The 23,681-nt window shown below is 37.1% G+C and overlaps 1 protein-coding gene across 4 annotated transcripts in view; it reads right to left on the bottom strand.

Moving 5' to 3' along the window:
* The window catches only part of NLGN4X (neuroligin 4 X-linked), a 161,907-nt gene that overhangs the window by 130,562 nt on the left and 7,664 nt on the right, over positions 1–23,681 (bottom strand). For 2 of the 4 annotated variants that reach the window (XM_064407761.1, XM_064407764.1), the window contains exon 2: positions 1,087–1,170. The gene's annotated coding sequence lies outside the window, so the exon portion shown is untranslated. Of the gene's footprint in view, positions 1–1,086; positions 1,171–2,391; positions 2,542–4,905; positions 5,054–23,681 lie in introns of those variants that run through there. The other 2 variants (XM_064407763.1, XM_064407762.1) reach the window with 2 other exon arrangements.

Raw genomic sequence — 23,681 nt, 5'->3', positions numbered from 1 at the left:
TACATGTAAATTGTTACAAATTGGAATAAACATGGTTCAGTGATGCAAAAATCACAGGAATTTTCAAAGCTGTTATTTTCTTTGTCTGAATTTTACACTTCACATAATGGTACCCTCGATTTTCATAACTAAAGTGTCACACTTTGAATTATTGCTTTTCCACAACTTTATTATCACATTAGATATATTATTATTCCTTCTCCTTGAATTTAGATCCCAGTGTCAACGTGAAATGGAAACGTCATTGTACTACAGCTGGTGAAATGATTACAGAAAAAGTCACATCTTCTTCAAAGTACATGGATAATATAAAGTGAAGAGGAAAAATGTGCACCAGAGAAACTTTTCTGGTCACTTGGACATCTCATTCCCTTCTCATTAATCAATGTGACAGGCACAGTATAAAAGAATGGTAATTAGATTAAGGTGCTATATAAATAGAATATATTCTATGCATGGATTTCTAAATTAAACTCTTGTAATGTATTTCACATTGGTATAATAGGAATGTTTATATCTATCTACGTACATAGATAGACACATACATATATGTGCGATGTGTGTACATGCTATACATTAAAATAAGTTCTCTTATATTTGGCTAAAAACTGAGAGGAAAAAAATAGATCTTTATGGTAACAGTATGAAACAGCAACCAAGCCTCTTTTTTAGTACAGCCCCATAAGAACTCTGGAACCAAACCTCGTCTTGCAAACCAAAGACAATCAGCTCTGTCTGGTTCCAGTGGCCTGGAACCCCCAAACCTTACTGAGTGGCAGCATCACAATAGCCAGGTTTAATCTCACATCCTTTAACTACAAACTGATTGGTATCATTCAATACTCATAGAGCTGAAAAATAATAACAATTCATGCTTATCATAAGAAAGCACATAAACAGTGCTAATGTTTAGAATGTACTGTATTCCATGTTTCATTGGATAAACACAGGGTAAACATTTTAAATTGATATATTGCAAAGCTATTTCAAACACATTTAAGAACACCAGCAACAGAAACTTGCTATCCTTCTTGTACATATTCTTACGAAAAAAGGAATTGTAATGAACATACTTTTAGTACTTACCACTGTGTTGTATTTTTGAGAAGGCTTCAGCATTCCCCCATTGGAGGCAGCATGATGTCATTTTAGTTACAGCAGAAATTTTTCCTGTTAGGAAAAAATACATAGTGCTCTTCAGTAAATGGAGAAAAGAAATGCAAATATATGAGTAAAAGATGGTAAAAAAGTGGTTGCTTAGTAAATCACCTGTAATGCTATTTTTCAGGATTACAGAAAGAGAAATCATAATATTAATAACTACACAATAAATACATTAAACACATTCTACTGATTTTTGTCATAAAAATTATTAGCAATATTTTTTTTTTTCTTTGCAGATTGATCACCTCTACATAGTTGTATTTAAACCTGTATACTGCAAATGCATACATTTTTGACAACCTGCTAAGGCAAGTAAATACTTTGAAATCCAAGAAACAGAAGAAATCATGACAAATCACTTTGGTTTTAAATATTTCTCTAAACATATATTATGCATAGCCAAATATAAAATTTCAATAGCCAAATATATAAAAATATATTCAGTTTAACTTAAATATAAATAATCACAATTTAAAAGCCATGTTACTATTTTTTATTCTTTCCTAGGTGTAATTGAAAACTGTAGTTTATGCTTCAAATGACATTTCAATGGATAGACTATTTCTGAATAATCTATCCATGTTAGATTTACTATTTAGATAGATTAAATTCCAGTATTTACCAACAGTCTGTTCTGTCAAGGGTATCTTGAGACACTGTGATTTAAAGCCCCAACCTTAATAGTGCTAAGTTATTTCAGGTAATTTTAATATTTTCAAGACTTTAATACCTTAAATACTTCTCTTCCCTCCAAAGCCAGCAGACTTTGTGGGATGTATTTATCCCCTGCACATATTTTTCAGGGGAAACATGCACTCTATTTTTCTCTGTATTGCTCTTAAAGGCACTTCTTATCATTTAGTCTTCTTTTCATTAAGTTGATCAGCACACAGATTGTAAATTCTGCAATTTTAATCACAATGAATACTTCCTCCTGAATGGTTTGACTATCTACAACCAAATCACTCCCTGTAAGTGCAATTTATTGTAACAGCTGCAAACATAGGCCTCAATTCTGTGTAAAAACAGTGATTATAATTTGGAAATAAGTACCAGTGGATGGCTATGTGAACACATGTCAGAAAAGAAGAAATTCTGAAATATGAAGAAAAGCAGAATTTCTTGTGAATAAGGAATGTGTGAAACACCCCAGCTAAACTGTCAAAGTGTCCATCTGGACACTTCCTGCAGGGGAAGGCTGGCAACACTGCGGCTTTTCATACACACCCGTTGAGGAATCAGATGTTGAAGTTTAGGACAATCTTTATTCCAAGCTATGGTAATGCCTTAAATCTATCCAAATGACAGTGCACTTATACTGGAGGTTTCACTGCTCGTGTAGACTGACAGCCAGTCCAATTCTCCAACAGTAGTACGTGATTAAACCTAGGATATAAGAAGTATGGAAGGATTTAAGGAATGGCTGTCAATAGCAGTGAAAATCCACGAAGATTAACACAGCTTCCCTTCTCAGTTATTTAAAACCTGCATTTCTTTATTTCAGCATCCTTTATAGCTTAATTACTACTACAGGAAGAGAGGAGAAGAGAGAGGAGAAGAGAGAAGAGAGGAGATGAGAACTCTGCTTTTCTGGACAAACACAGGGATTGCATTTACTATCTCTCCATGGTACCAAAATAGTCTCCATTTTTAAAGCATAAAAATGAATTAAGATGGTACTATTTCTGAACTAGGTTTTCCAAGTTTACCTCTATACCTATGTGTCTATCCTTTTCACCTTCACATTATCTTACACTGTCTTCTAGTTGTCCTTGGCAGACTGAATTTGATTGTACATGACTAAGGTTATAATTAAATTTTTATATATTTTAATAAACCATAATGTCCTTTTAAAGATCATGTTCAGACTTTATCTCTACAATAGTGAATTGCTTTCAAAAAAGCAATAGCAAAGCAAATACTGCACTTCCAGCATTTGCTTTGCTATTTTCTATCAGAAAGCATAGGCACACATTAAAAGACTAGCACTTCGATGCTATGAGAAAAAATAGGCATTGTCTACATACTTTTTTCTTTTTAGACAGCTATTTTGTCTTCTTATCTGTGACAACTGATTTCCTCATAATTACAAAATTTTATTAGAAATATGGGAACCTGGCAGTCCCTCTAAGCATATTTTTCTGAAATCTATAATGGATTTGCTTACCATTCCACAGACACATTTCTAACTTAAATCTGATGGTGCTATAATGGCCCTAGTTTTAATGTTACCCAGTTTAAGCTTACTTATTTGAGTAATTTCTCAGAATTACCACAACTGTCTATGATTTTATAGGTGATACAATAACAACCCAGTAATACTTACATTCTATCACTATGTACAGTTACCTTAATCTACTTGAGAAATAAAATCTCTGTCTCATAAAAAAAATCTGGTTTGTTTTGAACATGATGACCTACTATCTCCAGCTATTCCCAAAACCCCTGACAGCTCCCAGCAAAGTCTAAATATAAGCTAGAAACATTTTTTTAAATATTTGATGCTCAAATTTATTCAACACAATTACTGGACTATTGTAATTAACTAACTTCTGTTTGAGCAGATAGATTCATGAAGTCCCTTTAAGAAAATTTACCCTTTTGAATTCAATTTTAGCATCTTTAAACCTGTAACCTTTACAGTGTTTATACCCTTTTCACTTTCAATTCAGTTTCATAAGAAGTTCTTTCTTCTGAACATTTTCACAATAAGCTGTCTTCACTGTTAAATTGAAAAAAAATCATATATAGTGACATATTTCACAGCAATTAAATTTTTTCGTGTTTTTAACTATAAAAAGAAAATCAGTGATTAAACAATGGGTGATAGAATATGCTGAGTTGGAAGGGACCCATCAGGATCATCAAGTCCAGCTCCTGGTCCCGCGCAGGACACCCCAAGAATGACATCATGTGCTTGAGAGCATGGGTAAATGCATGCAGGCAGTTCTGTGATATTATCACAGAATCAATAGTCCAGAAGTTAAAATATCAAGTAAGCAGATGTTGCTATTTCAACTCTTTATTGCCTGGACCGTTTTGGAGGAAGGCGCTGTTCAGAAGAAGAAAGCTAGCTAGAGGTAGATCTCACAGTAGGAAACAGACCAGCTAGAGGTATATCACAGATATACAAATGAAATAATTTTTTCCTCTGACTAAAGTATATGAAAGCAAAATAGCTAAATTTGACCATAGGCTTCCTTTATATTTTAGTGGGGGGAAAATGGCATCCTGAATTGTAGAAGACTTATAATCTTCATGAGTCAAAGAGCGTGGGCTTCAAGTTAGAAAACGAACAACCCACTCTTCAACTATACCAGCTGAGCTAATGTTGATTTTGATTTATTCAAGAAATGAGTGGTGGTATCTTAATTTCTTTTCTTGAACTAAATATAATTAAGTATCAAACAATGCAAAGGCAGTGAAATGTAATTTTCCTTTGCTGAATAGGCAGTAACTCTCTCTTTGCCTAAAGGGAGGAAATTCATCCAGAAAAACACTCCCATTTTGCAGACCCATTTTGCAACTTTAATCAAAAGCACCACACCAGAAGATAGGAAGCTTCCCATCCACACAGACTCTCTCAATGTACATATTCTGAGTTACAGTCCTTGTCTTCAAGCAGATCAGAAAGAGATGTGAAAATTGTGTTTCTTCTTTCTACCTCTGATATATATACCTCATGGTTCTCTGCTCATCTATTTCTGTTTTAAACAATTGAGCGTCTGAACCTTTCTGTACCTCTAATCTTGATTTCTGCCTGTCCCATGAGGATGTCCCTTGTGGTATCAATAGTCGGAGAAAGCAGGGAGAAAAGACTGACACTCCTCTGAAGCGAGAGGTGAGGGACTGTATCTTCAGCCACAAATAACTAAAATATCTTACAAAACAGGTGGGTGGTTTCAGAAAGAAACTACAAGAAAAAGAACGGTTAGGGTTGTATGAATCTTGGCAAGGTCTAAGGGCAGGAAAAAGTCCAGCAGAGACCAAAGATGAACAGAGGAAGTAGGCAGAACAGCCTAACACACACAACAAACAGAGACTGTGCTTCAGAGAAAATGGGCTGCTACCAAAGATACAACAGCAGCAGCAAAGGAGCAGTAATAACACAGAAATGAAAAGGCTGAGGCCACCTCCACAGGACGCAGATGGAGAGGAGAAATGAAGCTGTGTGTAAGGCATGATGGCAGCTCAGAACAAGTGATGTGAATTTGCAGTGATGTTGATTTTTCCCATAAAATAATAACATTTCTTAAGAAATTATCTTGCCTTCAGAATTATTTGGATATGAATTTTTGTTAATACAACTGGCAAAACAGATTAATTTCTCATGTCAGCTGCATCAGAAACGTCCTGAACTACCCATGAAAAAACAAGATATCATGCGTGATATAGCAGATAAAAAAGATTAAAAATGTCTCCTTCATGAGGAGAATAAATTAAGAAAAATATTTGAATAGAATGTAATACACATTTCATTACAAAACAAAGGACAAAAGGATGACAATATTGGTGCAATGAGCTTCCAAACAAACCTAATAATTAATACTACAGGTCAAAACCTGAAAAGTTGCAAGAAAAAATAAACCATGCTGAGGAGGAAAAAAAAACCAAAAAACAACAAACCACCAAGACACAAACCAAGACTAAAAACAACTAAAAAAACCCAAAACCAAAACAAACTCAAAATACAGCAGGCAAGCTGGAAACAAAGATGTTAGACTCACTTTGAATTAAAACAAAACAAATCTTCTGAAGAATTTGCAAACTGCTATGAGAAGTCAGGAAGAATTAAACTCATGAAGCCTAGGCCCAAAACAGCAACACAGATCAGAGAAATGCTGAAGATGCAGAAGAGAATAATTTGCCGTGTTAAGAAATTCTGAATGGCAAATGGAACTATAAATCGCCTTAGGGGAACTCTAAGAAAGTAACAATGCCAAAAAAAAAAGCATGTAGAACAAGGCACAGAAAAACCAGAGGACATAAGAAATGTTAAGTCTAAGGTCAAAGAGAAGGGGAGAGTGCCAGCCCTGTGTCAAAAGAAAAGGTTGAATCTCAAGCCATGGATAAGAGAAAGGCCAACCCTGAGATTAAGGAGGAGGAGGAAAAGGAGGACAAGATACAGCTAAAGGAGAAAGACAGCAGAAAGCAAAGGGGAAAAGATCAATCTGAATTAAAAAAAAAAAAAAGACTAAGGACAAAACTGAAGTCAAAGAAACAAAATCCAAAGAGAGCCTCAAGACCATGCTGAGACATATTGAAATTAAAGATCAGATGGAACAGCAAGAGTTCCACATAATAGCCCTCAAGCTTGTCAAGGTACAGCATTCAGAGACTGCAGATAGGGAATAAGATGAATAGGAGACAGAATAATCCACCCAGTGGCATGGAGTTCAGATCATCTTTTGGTCCTCACTTCAAGTAAATAGTTAAGTCTCCTTGGGCCTTTCAATATTATTTCTGTTTCTGAAACTAACAGCAAGAAATGTATGAAAAGGCAGTTAAACAGCTATTACAGCAAGGCTCGTGCTCTGTTGGAGGTAATGTTAATTATTTCTGTCACTTCAAAGTTATTACTAGTAAAGCAATTACCTTTGATGAAATTATATATGCCTCTCTATGTGTGACCAAACTGGTCAGTATACCTTTTATCCTTATGAATTTTTTTAAGACCCTAGTGATTCAGGAAAAAAAAATCTCCTAAAATTTTCACAGCCAGAAAGACTGGAATAACTAAAAATTCATTAAAGAAAAAACTCATATGTGAAAACTCTCTCAGAAGCGGAAATGTTTTTCTCTTTTCATAAATGATGTGTCAGGTACTATCACTGCTAGTTAAGCCACTGATCTGGTTTTCACACACTCCATAAAAATGCAGTGTAAGGTAACAAAAATTGCAATTCCATGTACCAAGGTGAAATCAGTGCATCACAATCTGTCTGCACTTCGGGAATTGCCTATCTAGCTGCATAATTTTCCACTTCTACACTATTGAAACACCTTTCAGGTAGACAAAACATGCACAGGGAGGCTATTCCAATTCAGTGTTGATGTAACTGGAAGATGCCAAGGATACAAAGCACGAGGGCCCAACTGACAGCAACAGAGGTTTTGAGACTTTTTTCTCTTGAAAACTGAGCTCTTACTCATTTTCACCTCCATGGTGTTTACCAGTTCTCCTGAACGAACCTAAAATGTCAGTAAGACATTTCACAGAATGTGACCCATCTATACTGCCTCCCCAGAATAAACATTTTCAGAAAGCCTTTCATCATAGAACATCCCTGAGGACATCACCAATCCTGACCTGCCCAGGACCCTGGACCGCCATCAGCTCCAGCCTGGAGGTGCAGCAGCAGGGACATTCCCCAGCTCCCCACAGCCCAGCCCAGCCATGGCCCCACTGAGCCAGGCACAGCTCCCCACAGGCCTCCCCGGACGTGGCCTCACTAGCTGGGCTCACTAAGTTGGCTGATGGCCCAGCCTGGCCTCAACCTGCCAGACACATTCCCAGTGCCCAGGGCTGAAGCTGCCCCGGTGTCCTTGGCTGTCCTGTTCCTGACTGGGGGTACAGGTGCTGGCTGACAGGCCCTGCCCTGTCATAGCCTCTAACACTTCTGCACCCTGTGATGCCATGACACAATATTACCAATGTGAATAAAATGTTCACATGGCAAAAAAACCCAACTGTGACTGGACCCACGATGACAGACAAATGAGGAGCATATCCTTCTTCCAGCAGTCATCTTTCCATCCATAATGTAATCACCAAAATCTGCATCTTCTAAGCCCATATCTTTCCCCAGACACCATCATGACAACTTTGTGGATTGAAAAAAACACATGAAGATAAACTCACACCAAACACTGCCGCAGGATAAATTCACACAATCTCTTAAAAAAGGAAACTAGTTACCAATGATTTTTTTATAACATTCCTCTATTCCCATTTCTTTCCCAGACTACCACCTTTGAAATACCATTAAATTCCTTAACTCCAAGTACTCAAAATTACAGACTTCACAGAGTGGAGGTAACTCTCTTTACAAACCTTGCTAAACTTTGGGATTACCTAACTGAAATGTTAACACAGAACATGTCTTAAAATTTAGCAATCACAAATGAAATAAAGTAAGAATAGCTATCATCCTAGTAGAAAGCATTATATAAAGAAAGAATGATGAGGTTCAATCACTCTGCATTTTCCATTAAATCATCAGGTAAAAATAAATGTCCAAACCACAATGACTGTACAGAAGTAAAGTCATCACTTGAATACAACCTCAGATCATTTAGACATTTACCCTTTTGTTTACCCTGATATTACATCTCCTTCCTTGTCACTGTCCCTTCTCCTTCCAGAAGGTACTTAATAATTTGTATATTCTAAGAATTATCTTTGTAGAGATTATGATCAGAAGCTGGAGGCAGACATAACCACATTCTACACTAAACTATGGACTAAAACACACATGATTTAAGCTGTAAGAAATGTGTTTTTCCCACCTCCTTACTAGTCTCAAAATGACTGGTAATGAATGATCTATCATATTTAGAAAAAGAATGGATCAGTATTTTCACAAGAAGCAACTTGTGATAAAGCTGGGGAGTAGAGAGAAACAAACCCAAAGTACAACTGCAGTCTGATAAAATGATTTTTTAAAACAATCAGTGTGATTGGAAGCATTCAAATATTGATTAAACAGATTTCTCTATAAACCTCATATTTTCTCAGTTCAAAATTTCAGGTGTTGAGTGGTGCTCAGTAACAGGACCAGAAGCAATGGGCACAAACAAACACAGTAATTTTCCTCTGAATAGCAGGAAAAGCTTTTCAGTTATGAGGGTGATCAAACACTGGTACAGGTTACTCTGAGACCTTGTAGGACCCTCCTCCTTGGAGATATTCAAATTCAAATTCAAATATTGTCTGGACACAGTCCTGGAAAATCACCTGTAGGTGTCTCTGCTTGAGCATAGGATTTGAGAAAATTATCTCCACAGGTCCCTTCAAACCTCAAGCCAGTTATTCTGTTCTTCCATAAATACATACACGTTTTTCAAGAAAGACAGAATATGCCACCAACATGACTGACTCAAGCTAGGCTTCAGTTGCAAAGGTTATAGCGGATGTTCAGTGTTTGGTTATGTCTAATTCATGCCAGTGATTCACTTCATCAATTACTCAGATCATTATTGCTCCTTACGGAGCAGCATCACTTAGCATCAGCAACTAAAGAACAGCTTGAAGTATAATCTCTGACATCTCAAGTGAATATCTTTTGTGAAAACTGAGCAAAATCCTGATTTAAGTCAAGTAGAACAAGGATTGCTACAGTGCTATGTCCCCAGGTGTTGTCCTATCCTCAAGAGACAAGGGAAGAAATTTTAAGTCTTTCCTAATTGGTTTAAATCATCATACAGAATCAGCTGCCTACCAATGGAAAGCCACAGAGTCAGAATAACAGAAAAGAAAAAATTCCATCGTCTTCCAGCACCACAAAAAATGTAGTGATATGAAATGGGATGTAGGCACACTTACACTACTTTTAGCCTCCCTGTAAAGAAGAGAGAAAACACTTAAGTTTCTATTTGGCAACTACAACCCCGTGAGCAAACATAAACATATCTGAGACCCACAAGAACTGCACATGGTGTTTATGAGAGCCTTGCAGCTTAATTGCACTATCTCTATTGCATTTATTCCCACAGTTGTCTACATGACAAGGCCTCCTAATAAAAACGCAGTTCTCTTCCTTTTTGTGTATGTGGGGTTCCCTTTCAAAAGATAAAATTACTCTAAGTAGGAGTAAACAGAAAGAGAGGCATGAAAGTAACTACTGAGCTGTTCCAGATCATGGCTCAACCTGGATCTTTAGCTGAGTCAGCCCCAGTTTCTTCAAATCCTGCCCAGGTTCACAGTCTAAATACAGACAGAATTTACTTTGGTAACAAAGAGCAACAAGAAAAAATTGAAGAGAACTTACATCTAAGGTTTCTCTTCCTTCAAATACAATGAGGAGAAAAATCTTTCACTGGAAACCTTTTTTCCTCTAATTAAATTCAATTCTGGTTCATCTGGGCTGCAGTTAAAACTATCAGTTTTCCCTTCTCAGAGAAGTTTTGGCAGTTTACCAAAATCAAAATATATTAAAAAAGCAAATGTTTTAAAATGTGTTTCCTTTCTTAGGCATAAAATGTGACAGAACAGCAATGGTGGCAGCCACTACCAGCATTACTACTATGTTGGGAGCGCACGAAAAACCTACAGGAGAAGGATTCTGTCTTGAGAGGAACCTCATGATTAACCCAATTCCTGATCTCTAGAAGCAAAAGAAGAAGTGACACAGGTTGAAATGGATTTTTATGGACAGAAAACTAAACTAAGCTCCCTTTATAACCAGGGCATGGCACCTACAGTACAACCTCCCTCTTCACTACCAGATTACTTTACTGTCAGCTGAATGCTGTGAAGTCCTGTAGCTCAAGTAGCAATAGGCCACACTATCTTGAAAGGTTGACTTAAGGTGTTTTACAGAAGGTGTGATAAATGTATTTGGTATTATAAGAGTTTTGGCGGGTTTTTCTTTTCCTGTAACTTCAAATAGTCTGTGAAGACTACAGAAAAAATCAACAGAAAACCAAAGTCAAAACATATATGAAATGTGAGAATGTGGCCCTAATACTTTTGATTAAAGCATTGTCGTAGCTTAAGAAGGAAGTGAGTTTTTTGGGAGGTTGTGGTCAAACCAATCAGTGCTTGGATTTGAATATTGGCACCTGGTTTGGCCACTGAAGGTACGGACCGCCTCTGAGAACACAGGGGGTTAAAAGCAAGAACTCCCAGGAGAACTCTCTCTTGGTCCTGGTCTGTGAAGGAGCTCAGAGCTCCCCTGCCCAGCTGGGAATGGCTGGGGGAGGGAAGCCATGCGGCCGGGTGAGGTAGGCCGGAGCCTCGGGCAGAGGAGGGGGGTGAAGGCCTTGCAAGATAGAAGGGTGGAGGAGCCCTGAGAGGCATCGGGCCCCCTCCTACCTCCCCCAGGAGATAGAGAGAGAGAGCCAGTGCCTGTGCTGCCTTGAAATTCGATATCATGGACTGGCAGCACGGCCAGCCAGAAGGAGAAGTGGGGGATGCAGCGAGAGAAGGTGCCCGGCTGCTGTGGGAGTTCTGGGCAGACAGAGGTGAAGATTTTAACCCTTTTGTAGAATAATAGGAACCTTACAAATACTGATCCTTCTGAATCTGAATGAAGAGAGAGAGATGAAGCAGTGGGCAAGTGTCATGAAAGTGAGTACGAGTGAGAGGTGTTAGAAGAGGTGAGAAGAATACTAGGTGGGAAGATATGATGGAGTGGCCTTGAGCTGGACTCTTTCTTGTATGGCCATGGACAAACCCATGTTTTTCCTGTGACACAGAGACTGCATTTAGGGGGAGGCAATGCCTTGAAGCCAAAGAGAGTACAGTGAAGCAAGAACAGAGACGGCTGAGGAGGGTGTGAGATGCCCTCTGTCTTCAGTGGAGAGGAAGATTTCTGTTCACGAGGCCCCTCGGCCCCAGGGGGTGAAATCTGGGGGGGACTGGTGTCCTGAAGTTGAGAGACTGCTGCTTTTGTTGGAACTGGGCATCCTTAAAAGGGGAATCCTAAAGGCAGTCCTGGTCCATGTGCAGTGGTGAGAGCACTGGACATGGAGGGAAGAAGTCACAAGGGCAGATGTTCTCCGGGCGGTGACACGAGTGACATGGAAATACAAGAGGTTTCAATCGTGTTTCTGGGGGGAAGCCTATGGTGCAAGTGGAGACTCCTCTCTCCCTGATGGACTTGAGAGTTGATTATTTGAGGGGTGATGATGGACTCAAAAGTTGATTATCTGAGAGATAGTGACAATGTGGAAATCTGTAGTGTCATTTCATGCTGTGGAGGAAAAGGGGGGGAAGGAGGAGGAATGTATTTGAAGTGTTTTCATTCTCAGTTTTGTGTCTGTTCCTTTTTAGATGCTGTAGTTAATAAAGTTTGTCTCCTTTATGCCTAAGTTGGAACCTGTTTTGCTCTGTTCCTGATCACATCTCACAGAAGCCACTAGGGAAAGTGTATTTTCAGGGGGGGCACTGGCATTGTACCAACCTCAAACCATGACAGGCATTCAAAAGATATTTGTGAAACAAATGCAGTTTGTTTAATGCTTCTATTAAGAATTCAGTCAAATGCAAGAAGCTGAAAATTCATTAATTACAACTTAATCATTCATTATAGTTCTATTGGGCTGGATGAACCATGTACCAAATGTTAGATAAAGGTTAAGAGTTATGAGAGGTCACTGTAATACCCACAAGGGAAGCACTAACACTAGACAATGGATTATCTCAATCCTCAGTTAATCAACCACTCCATGTTCTAACTGAATCTATTGTATTTAGAATCATCTAAAATTAGCAGTGGACAGTGTACAATAATTACCTGAACAAGCAAATAACAAAATAATACTAAGAACCCTCACATTTCCCCAAAGCAGGAAATCAATATGTTGGTAAATTTATTTAAATTCCATTACATGAACTGAGTAAGTTGCCTAAAATGTTTCCAGTGTCTTGGAATATTTGTTGAAGATTCTAAAGCTTCCCAAAAGTCAAATAAATCCTCTCTTGTCTCCCATCTGAAGGAGAAATGAAAAGATTTCTCTCACTGTAGGGCTATATATAGAGTCATTGTTCTGTATTTAGAACATTCTGTTTTCAGCTAGATCTTGCTTGCTCTAGGCTGCCAGTCATCTTTAGATCTCCTGCCTGCAATAGCAATAGGTTATATCATCTGCTGTTGATTACAGGTCATAACAACCCCAAATTTATGATTGTCATGAGTACAATATCTCTACTCTTTCCATTTTTCTGGTTGAGAAGTCAATTGCTTTTCTCTACCCTGCTGTTGCTTGGAAGAATAAAGATATTCATGAGTGAATGAGTTATGAATATATTGGCCTTTTACTATTTCAGTGTTAAAAATTGAAGAAAGACTACAGTTGCTTTGAGCAAAAACTAAGAGATTGATCCAGAGCCCTTTGAAGTCAATAAAAGTTCTCATGAGATCAGTAAACTGCAGAAGTCAGTCCATGTATCCAAGTCTCATACTTGCTGTCTCATACTTGACTGCAGTCTATTGGACACCTAATTTGGGAGGAAATTCTGACAATAACTGGTACCTGCTACTGGAAAATTATGAATCACACGTAAGAGCATGGTTTTGACAGCAATAACTATCACAAGGTCTCAACAGAGCATTAAAGAGAAGCATATTTTAAAAGTCTCTTCCACAAACACAAAACTGCCATCACTTTGCAAACCACAAGACAAATTTTACCTCAGAAAGCTCTTGGAAGTGCTGATATACCCTGAGTCTCACAGTGAAACAAAGCTAACTGACCAAACTGGTATGTCACACACTGCATTGTAGTGCTCTGCAAAGACCACGGTTCAGGTCCCAGAGGACTTTCTGCCTGAGCAAAGCACCAGCCTCTGGAGGGCTGAACAGCACTGTCATGTCATTGTGAGGATGTGTACTGATCCAGTAACTGGGAAATGTTGCACAGTGCTTTAAAATACTTGTAGAAATACCCCTCTGAGTACACGCAGACTCCTAAAACACATGTGTGAAAGTTAGAAGTTGGAAGGATAATGACAAAGTGTAAGCTCACATCAGGTACCACCTAAGTGGTGCCCATCAAAAATTTTGAAAAATAGCTCAAAATAGCTCTTTGGTAATAAACCCATGCATCAATAAAACCCTTGGGGTTTTTCCAATACTGCAAACTCTAAATGTTGTGTATGTTATTTTTCAACAAGTAATTTCCTAATCTATAAAAAATTTTCCAACCACATGTAAATATGCTAACAAAGGTATTCTGAATGCAAGTAACAATTTGAAGTTTCTGTCTTCCAGTAATACGTAATTTGAATTGCAAACACTTAAAAGCATTGCAGTTTGCAGTTCTTTCTCATTCTTTTTTCTATTCACATGTCTAAAATGGAATAGAGATTCATAGATAGCTAAGTGATAAATATCTGTTGTAGTCATCATCTGATTTTAGTTAATAACTCTATTTTTATATTTCCTCAGTAAACAAGAGGATATCAGAGCAAACGCTTGTTGTTTTTAAATACAGCTCTTGACACTTACAGGAGTTTTTGAGTAGAGCTTTAACTTTCCATTATTTAATTTTTTCTTAAAATAATATTCTCAGGAGTTGAAAAATGAACTTAAAATATCAAGAAAAAAAAATCTTTGTAGAAAACACATCTCATAAGCATTTGAAATTAGATTTTTGCCATGTAAGCACTTTCAACTGTGAACAGAGATTATCACTATCTGATTACTGGTGCATGAAAAAATGCTAGTATTTCACTCAAGAATCCACCTGCAATATATGCCCTCAAAAAACCCCTCCCCTAGAGGATATTCAAGTGAGAGTTGTTCACATTAAAAGAACCATTACAGATGATCTTTTTTAAAATTTTTTTTAAAAGAATTTGAGTTTGCATTTATTTAATTTTTTTTAAATCACTCGTTTAAAAAAAAGGTCTACATTAAGGCCATCAAGATTATCAAGTGGACATATGCAGTCTTTTCTTAGACAATAAAAAGCACCAAACATTGAAATTAGTTGAAGAGTACATGAACACATTCATGCACAGATTCTATTTTTACTAGAACCTGAAAATTTTTTATTTGAAAAATTTTTAAATGAGTTTCAATTAAAAAAGAAATCCATATATGTCTAATTTTTATCCTTTTTCATGTGAGAAATATTAAAAGTTGCTGCTGAATGGAGAGACCTGTGCTGCCACAACTACTGTCCCTTCATTGGTACACTTCAGTAAAATATTGAAACAGAATTATTTGCCATCAGAATGACATAATGTGTTACCTATTAGTATAAATAATGAAGCTAGTCTTCTGCTTCCAAATTTTTATACTTCAATTCATAATTCCAAAAAGAGTAGGGGGTTTAAAATATTCAGTGTTAGCTAGAAATGAAAACTGCTTTTGGAAGTTTAAATTTTATGTCTTGTGTTAAATACATTTAAGAAGGCAACAGGTGGAGATCTTCCTTCTGAAATACATATGAAGTTTTCAGTGCTTATATTGTGAACTTAGTCCTCTAAATGTATGTATTCTACATTGCATTTTACCACTCCCAAAAAAATCAGCCACATCTCCACAGTTTTCTGCTTATCAAAACATCCGAAGAAGTAAGAGATGACAGTCTGAGTCCTTACACAGCCGCAGTAAAACATACCTATTATAATTATTTCAAATAGATGCTATACTCCTTGTATTTTTTCACCGATTTACATTTAGAATAATTGAAAATCCTGTAAAACTCCTCCACACATTTCTTCAAAAGGATGTCTCATACAGAATGTAATCAGCATATAAAATACTCTATTTCTTTCATACATAACAATTTGCATACATCAAAACTGAGCAGTTGATATTTTTTACGTACAACTAAAACAACTGAATGACAATGCTGGATAGAGGAATTAAATTTTTTGACACCAATAACCCATGAAAACCTGACAAATATGTTAGCATGCAAAAGTTCAGAAAGGAATACAGTCTAATGATTCAGGCCTTTGATAGGTACAGTAACAACCTAAAATTAAGGCTAGATCCTAGACTATCAGTAGCACTCAAGCATATCAAACATCCAACAATCCCACAGCTTCGTAAGGAAAATGTGTTTGAGAATGACGCAGGTATTCATATGCCAAGAACATTAAGCCATGAAAAGAGAAGTCCTTTATCTTAAAACAAGATGTGTAACTTTACATAAACAGAAATAACAATAAAGGAATAAATTGTAAGGGACCATTGCTTCACAAATAATATGGGTGTCTCAGACAGGACTTAGAACAGGAAAGGCAATAGCTTATAGTCTCTGGAACAATGTAAACTGACCAAGATCCAGTTTCACCTGATCAAATTCCTTGCTTTGTTAATCACAAATGATTAATCTCATTCTGAAGAAAACCTTTAAAAAGGTCAATTGCATCCCAAAATTCTTAATTATTCCTGTAAAATGCATTTAGAAGCTAAAATAACCAATTTGCACACATCTGTCTTCAGTTTGAAAACAGATTTCTGGTATGCAGGATGAACCAGCCCACAGGGACTCAAGCAAGGTCTTTCCTTAAAAATTCAGAAAAATCTGCTGCTTTTGATAATCTTACTAGACAGTTAATCTGCCAGCATCTGAAAGTATATAGATTGAAGGATGACTAACAAATAACTTTAGCTGTATTTTTTCATAGTGAAAAACAAAATCCACAGCATTTCCAGGAGATTCAAAACTATGGTTTTTAGCGGCATCTGAGCTAAACTAGTAGTATATACTAGCAAGAAGTAAAGAGCTCTGGCAGACAGATAGAGTCCTCACTGATCTGATAAAGACATTTTTGAGAGAAAGATGCTCATTTATTAGGAAAATCACTGAAATCCAGAAGCTGAAGCTGTTGGTGCCTCACCAAAGTCATCTTCATTGAACCAACTGTAGAAAAAAAAAAGCATGAAATTTTTGTCATAAAGCTCAGCACATGTGAGTATGAATTTATCATCTAGAATATGTGGACTAAATCTAAAATGCATTCTCTAGTTCTCGTAGTTTGTGCAATATATCCAGTAGAAATTTGACAAAAAACTTTAAACATGGCCTTACTGAATGTACACAGTTCACACTGGGAAACAGAGTAGCAATCCTGTAAGGATTTTTCATCAACCCCTACTGAGTTAGGCATATGGTAAAAGAAAGGGTTTTGTTCGTTCTTTCCTTTGGGTGGAGGGGAGGAGGGAGATGGTGGTTGTCAGTTTTTCCCTATTTCTTACAGCAGAACAGTCCAGAATTAACCGTCATAATTTCTCAGCTTCTTCAGTTTGTATCAGCCAAACCCTAAGAATAATAGCATCCAGCCACTGAACAACTGATCTCCTTGTCCCGAACAGTTACCTGGACTATTTAGGCACTTCTGCATTTTTTCAATGCTTTCCGGTGTTGGGAATAGTTTGAAAGACTCAGTTGGTAACCAGATCAAGAAATTCTGTGGGTATTACTGTTTGCCACCACAAAAGCCAAGATCATCAAAGATAACATTGTACTCCCTGTTGCGGTACCTCAGCTTCTAAAGAATTTAGCCATCTGATTATGCAGCATCATTCCTCAAAGTACAACCTTCTGAATGTGGCATTTCTGGGAACAGCACCAAAATATGACAGCAATCACTGTGTGTGTTGTTAATGCCTGTGGCTAGATTTTGTATTTTGGAATACCTTGAGGCATTGGGTAATGTGGATATCAGGCAATTCTTGTGATGATTTACAAAGTCATAGTACATCTAAATGCACAGTGGCAATTACTGTTTGATAAATGATGTAGTCTTAGGAAGAGAGGACATCCTTCCTTCCAAAGGATCCATTATGAAATAATAGAAGTGAAGTTATAATGGGATACAAAGTCACCTAGTACTTACAAATGGCATACAAAAAAGTACTTGCTCCATTTTGAAGAATATAGTAAAACATAAAGTAAATTATGGGGTTTTGTTTTAACAGATCACTACATAGTTTAAAAATGAAGGTATTTACTGATACACTATGTCTTTACCTAAAGCAAGGTAAAGACAAACAAAAATACCCTTAGAATTCTCTATACTCTTCCTTTTCGAGAAAAAGAAAGTATCCAGGCAAAAGCTCTAAGTTATGCCTACATGATCCTAATTTTTATATCTCCAATGTGAAGTTGAAGTGATTCAATACAAATTTTTCATTCATGAATGCTGTTAAATCATGTTTTGCCTTGAGTAAATTAGCACCTCAACTTCAGTAATGTCAAGGGTCTGCAATTCACAGCCCTGTAAGCTATCATCTAAGCCACTGAAGTAGTGTTTTCCTAAACCCTCCATAACATCATTTTTCTTTTTCCCTTGATGTTCTCACAGTTTAGGTCTGGTGTTGTTATTATGACAGCCCTGCAACTGAAAATCCCAGTAGTGTTGTACGGTAGGTACTTCTGGGAAAAAACATCACTACAGTCAGAATGGTCCCTCTTTTGTCCACCCTCTAGCTTCAGCTTTCCTTACCTTTTGTTTTGTAGACTTTTACTTTACAGTACAGAAGCTCCATATGCAGGGCATAGACATGCAACACGTGAACCTAAAAATTACTATACTTAAATCGAAATGAACACCCTTTGTGCAACAATACATATGAAAATCTAGAATGAAAATTCTTTCCTATGTTTCTGGGCTGAAACCCTACATGGGATTGTTGTGACTGAAGTGCAGGATGCAGAAATTCATCTTACTGCCCCTCATACACTTGGCCTTGCCCCATCGATTCCTGCTGTCCAGATCCCTCTGCAGAGCCTTCCAATCTTCCTACAGATCAAAATTCCCACACAACCTGCTGTCCTCTGCAAACTTCTGAGAATGCACTCAATCATTGGTAAAGATATGAAATAGAACTGGCTCCAACACTGAGCCCTTGGGAACACCACTTGTGGCCATGTGACAGCTCAGTGTAACTCCACCCAGCACCACTCTCTGGACCCAGCCATCCAGACATTTTTCAACCCAGCCAAGAGTGCACCTGTCCAAGACATGGGCTGCCAGTTTCTCTGGGAGAATGCTGGGGGACATGGTGTCGAAGGCTTTACTGAAATCCAGGCAGACAACAGCATTTCCTTCATCCACTAGGCAGGTAACCTGGTCATCAAAGGAGATCACATTGGTCATGACCTACATTTCCTAAACCCATGCTGTCTGTGCCTGATCCCCTGGTTGTTCTGTACACGCCACGTCATGGCATTCCATGAACTTATTACTTTCAAAATCACGGTGCATAAGCAAGAGTGATTCCTAGCACGACTTCAGTTATATCCAAGTCACAGAACCCAGAGGCATTTCCCAGTCTGAGTGCTGGAGCTATATTCTGATTCTGTATTTGCGCTAGACACAAATCTTCACCTTCTCCTCTCCTTCCCTAAAGTAGCCATTTTGTGCATTTCTGAAGTAAGATTGAGCGGCGTGGCAGGTTATCAGCCCAGATGTCTGAAATCCATTTTGCCTTATACAGTACATTAGCCAAATATATCTAAACAAAGAAAGAAAATAGAAACAAAAATAAATAATAAATCCATTCCTTTGTTTCTTTCCTCCCTCCCCCAAACTATTCTCAAGCTATATGAAAGATTCTTGACAGCATGTAATAATCTAGCAAAGTCAAGATTCTTCATCCAAAGCTTGGTGGGTTTTTTGGTGGAATATTTTCTATCTTTTTGCAAATAAAGGCAATATATTGTTCTAGAAGGTTGAATTCTTCAGGCATATTTTTATGAATCTTCTCTAGAAAACTACTTCTGGTCTGAGATATCTTCTTATAGAAAATTCAGTGCTTATTTATTCATAGAAAGTATGTACCATAAATAATCAATCCTGGTACGTGTCAGAGCAGAAAAACAAATTGGTGTAAAGTAATAAAAAATGTTGTGATTAAGTTTTTTCCATCCATTTTCTTCCATCTGTACCTGCAACTTCTGCCTCTCTAAACATAAAATCTGAGTACATACTAGAAATTAGGGTAGATTAAGATCTAAAATTTGGATAAAACTTTCCTTTAACAAGAATCATCTAAAGGCGATAAATTTATCTCTAAAAATCACTTAAGTTCTAATCCTATTTACACACAGTAGAATGTGCATCATGTTCATTTTCACCACCTCCTGTCATTCACCTCTATCCTCATCTTAACTTTTCAGAGTCACAATGTCAAGAAGGTTAATGCAGTTACATGAATTTGTGATGGACCATTTCACTCAGATTTGCTAAGGCAAACATATATAGCTGGCTGGTAAACAATTTACTCCACAAAGAACAAGTTCTTCTCAGCTGAAAAGAGACCTCTGCCAAATCAATACATTAAATGATGGGATATTAGCTGCAAAAGGAGGGGGAAATCCTGGAACCTGACTATCCTTTTTTAAGCACTAAATACATCTAGAACTCAGATCTTAGGCACAGTGTCATTGAAGGCAGTGGTATAAACTAATGCAAAACCAGTGTCAATGAGATCTTAGTCATGCTTGTAATCTTTTAACTATACGGTTTACAGCAAGCAAAGAAAAATTGCTCTCAAAATTGCTGTTGTATGCAATACATCCGTTTATATAAATAAGGGAAGGTTGCTTGTTAAGAACATGAAAGGCTAGCACTCTTCATCCTCTGAGGAAAAATTGCTTTCTTCTGTCTGCTTTATTTCTTAGCAAATTTTGAGCTAGGCAAAGTATATAAATTCTGTTTTAAAATGTGAACAGAAAAAAGTTTTGTAACTATGGAATATAACTTAGATGTAAAATAATTGTTAAGCAGCACCTGCATGGTCTTTATCAACTATTACATTAATATCTTTAAGTGATGTGTATGAGTAGGATGAAGGCACATTTTACTCTGATTTTCTTTCTCTCACCCCCATGTACCAGTGAGAGAACCATTAAAACCCACAGTTTATTAAGACTGCCTTTATATAATCCCAGATAAATTTCTTCACATTCTTCATGCACTTCTCTTCAAAATGGCATGAGAACAAAAAAGAAAACAAAAAACCCCAACCAACCAACCAACCAACCAACCAAACCCACCCCAACATCCCACAAAAAAAACTAAAAAAAAAAAAAAAAAACCAAACAAAAAAAAACACAAAAAAAACCCCCACATTCCTAACTAAAAATATATTCAGTGATGAAACCAATAACTACTTTAGATAATAACTTTATTAGGACATAAAAAATTAAAATACTATTCAGAAGAACACAGACTTAATTTCAAAGCTTACAATCTAGATTTCTACAGAGGGATGATGATATCAAAAACTGTACTTTTACAGTTTTTGATATCATCATCCCTCTGTACAAATTGACCTCAGTAAGGTCAAGGTACTTTTCACCCCCTCAGACTAAACCAAACCCTCATGTTCAGATGCATCAGCTCCTGTTGTAAATCAAACCTGATTTATATCCTGCCGGTTTAAGTTCTCCAGAACACAGTATATGAACTACCACTCCTCCTACTACTATACTCTCTATGCTCTTGTGTATCTACTATCCCTGTGTGCCATCATATTCTTTTTCTGTGGAAGTTAATCATGTTAACCTTCCTTTGAAACTGGTCATCTGTCTGCAACTCAGTGCCTGTTTACAGACTGACTAGGATGGGCCTCTTGAGGCAGTAATAAGCAGGAGAAGGAAAACACCCCAACATGCTGGGGATGATGAGTAAGAGAGGGAGGGGTTAGGTCATTTAGGAAACATCCTCATCTTTCACAGAGAAGGTAAGAACTGGAATATGCAATCTCCTCATCTTAGATGTGAATATGCTTAGTGCTTAGCTTTCAGGCCTTAAGAGCTAGAAGTGGTGTTACAAGTGCTATCACTGCTGTTAACCCATTAATTTTCTCCCAAAATGAAACTGCCATTTCTCTACCATCTTTATTGATGTCTCAGGCTCCAGACAGTATCTTCTCCTATTTACACATTTTGTTTCCTCTTGAATGAAGCAGCTCTAACTGGTTTCAGGAAGCAGTGAAGTATCAAGCCTCACCAAATGACCATTCTCCAGGGGCAAACAGAAAATGAAATCTACCAGAGAAGGGTGTTTCTGTGAAGTGTTATTATCCAGTGATCATTTACTTATATACAAAATGCAAGGCTTATTTAGCTTTCCAATCTTACGTATTTAATAGCTAAGAGAATTCCACACACTGGCACTATTACAGCTGCTCCCATCTCCTGTCCTTTCTACAGCACTGCTAGTGTAACTTCTACATAGCTAACGTAATTTTCATTGCCAGAACAAGAAATCCTTCACAAAAAGACACTCAAACTCAGCATAAGAGAACTGCTAATGCAAAAATACCCAAGAGTTAATGGAATTTCCACTTTATTGGTCACCATATTGACCAGTATTACACCTTTATTATATCATGAGTGAAAAACAGGCTCTGGCAAATCAAAAAGTTACAGAAAAAGAAAAAAAAACATCAACAACAAAAACTTGCAGAAAAAGAAGAGAAAATAAAATATTCTGACTGCATGATCTAATTTCAGTTTTCTCAAGCTATAACTTTTATAGACAAGACAGATTTGGATAAGAGGAAAATTCACTAGAACATCTTATTTCCAAAGCCAACACGAATAAAGAAAATACAGATTGAAAATTACAAGGGTAAATATACATTTGCTACTACTCTACAGCACAAAAGAGGCTCAGCCAGCTCTTCTAGAGAGGAACTTTTGCTTCTGTTTCAATGCCGCTCCATGACCATAACAACTTAGTGTAAGAGTAATGGCACATGCTAACTGCACCATTAAACCCCTGCATTTCAGTAACATCACACCCCTGTACCAGATCAGGGCAGATAAATCAATGCAGCATGCCTTTCACAGTACAACAGTATAAAAATCTTACTAGCTCTCCCAGTCCACTTTTTTATGTATTTGTTTATTTTTAATGGATTCTATATTCCTAACGCACTGTATTTGAAACATCTCTATGTAAAGATTACATCAAACCAATAGAAACAAGAAGCATTTGTCTTCAAAAACTGTAACTCACACTTAACTACAAGATCTTGACAAAAAGAAAGACATAATAAATGTAGGATTAAACAAAATAATGTATTTTCTTAATAACTGTTAGACTCTTTAGATTTAGGCAGTAAGTCCACCTGCACTGTAACTTGTGTACCTGAACTAAATCAAACATGATCCAATGAGCATGAAATTAACACACTAGCTGTCTCATCCAGCTCCATGACTAATTTCCAGTTATGCCAACTGCTATTATTTAATCCGTAAAAACCACTGGATCTACATCATCTGTCCCCAAATTCACCACCTGCACATTTGAAAACTACACACACTGAACATTTCTAATTCAGGAAGCAGACCTACTGCTGGCTGTGTTAATACAAATTCACAGCCTCAGGCACCACAGCTCATCTGTCCAGCTGTGTATAATTTGCAGGAAGTTCTACTTCCCCTCATGCCACTGTGCACTGAGAACTTATCTTTGCTTTCATGTAGATCATATAAAATGCAGTGGGCAGGCATAATAATAATTACATTATTGGTAGATATATATTTGGATTGGGAAACTATAGCAAACCAATCAGTGAGAAGAAACACTATGATTAATGGATGCTTCCCTGAAGTGCTGCATTGGACCTTCTGCACTGAAGTTTGAGTGAAGGGTACATTTCATACAGCACCAACTCACTAGCTGCTTCCTCTAGTTTGTTGCTATAATAATTTTCCATTATTTTCCTAAGACATCCCATGAAATCCAGATACATTCCTATCAATTAAAAAATATCAGAGAGCTTTGGCAATGGCAGATGTACCAAAGATTTACATGGGCTTCACCTCTTCTTGCATAATTCTTCTGGAATCCAAGAGAGGATTTTTGCCCCTTT

Source organism: Passer domesticus, chromosome 2 (assembly GCF_036417665.1).
Source record: "Passer domesticus isolate bPasDom1 chromosome 2, bPasDom1.hap1, whole genome shotgun sequence".
Classification (NCBI taxonomy): domain Eukaryota; kingdom Metazoa; phylum Chordata; class Aves; order Passeriformes; family Passeridae; genus Passer; species Passer domesticus.
Note: the sequence above shows the minus strand (reverse complement) of the source record. Positions and strands in the feature narration are given on the sequence as shown.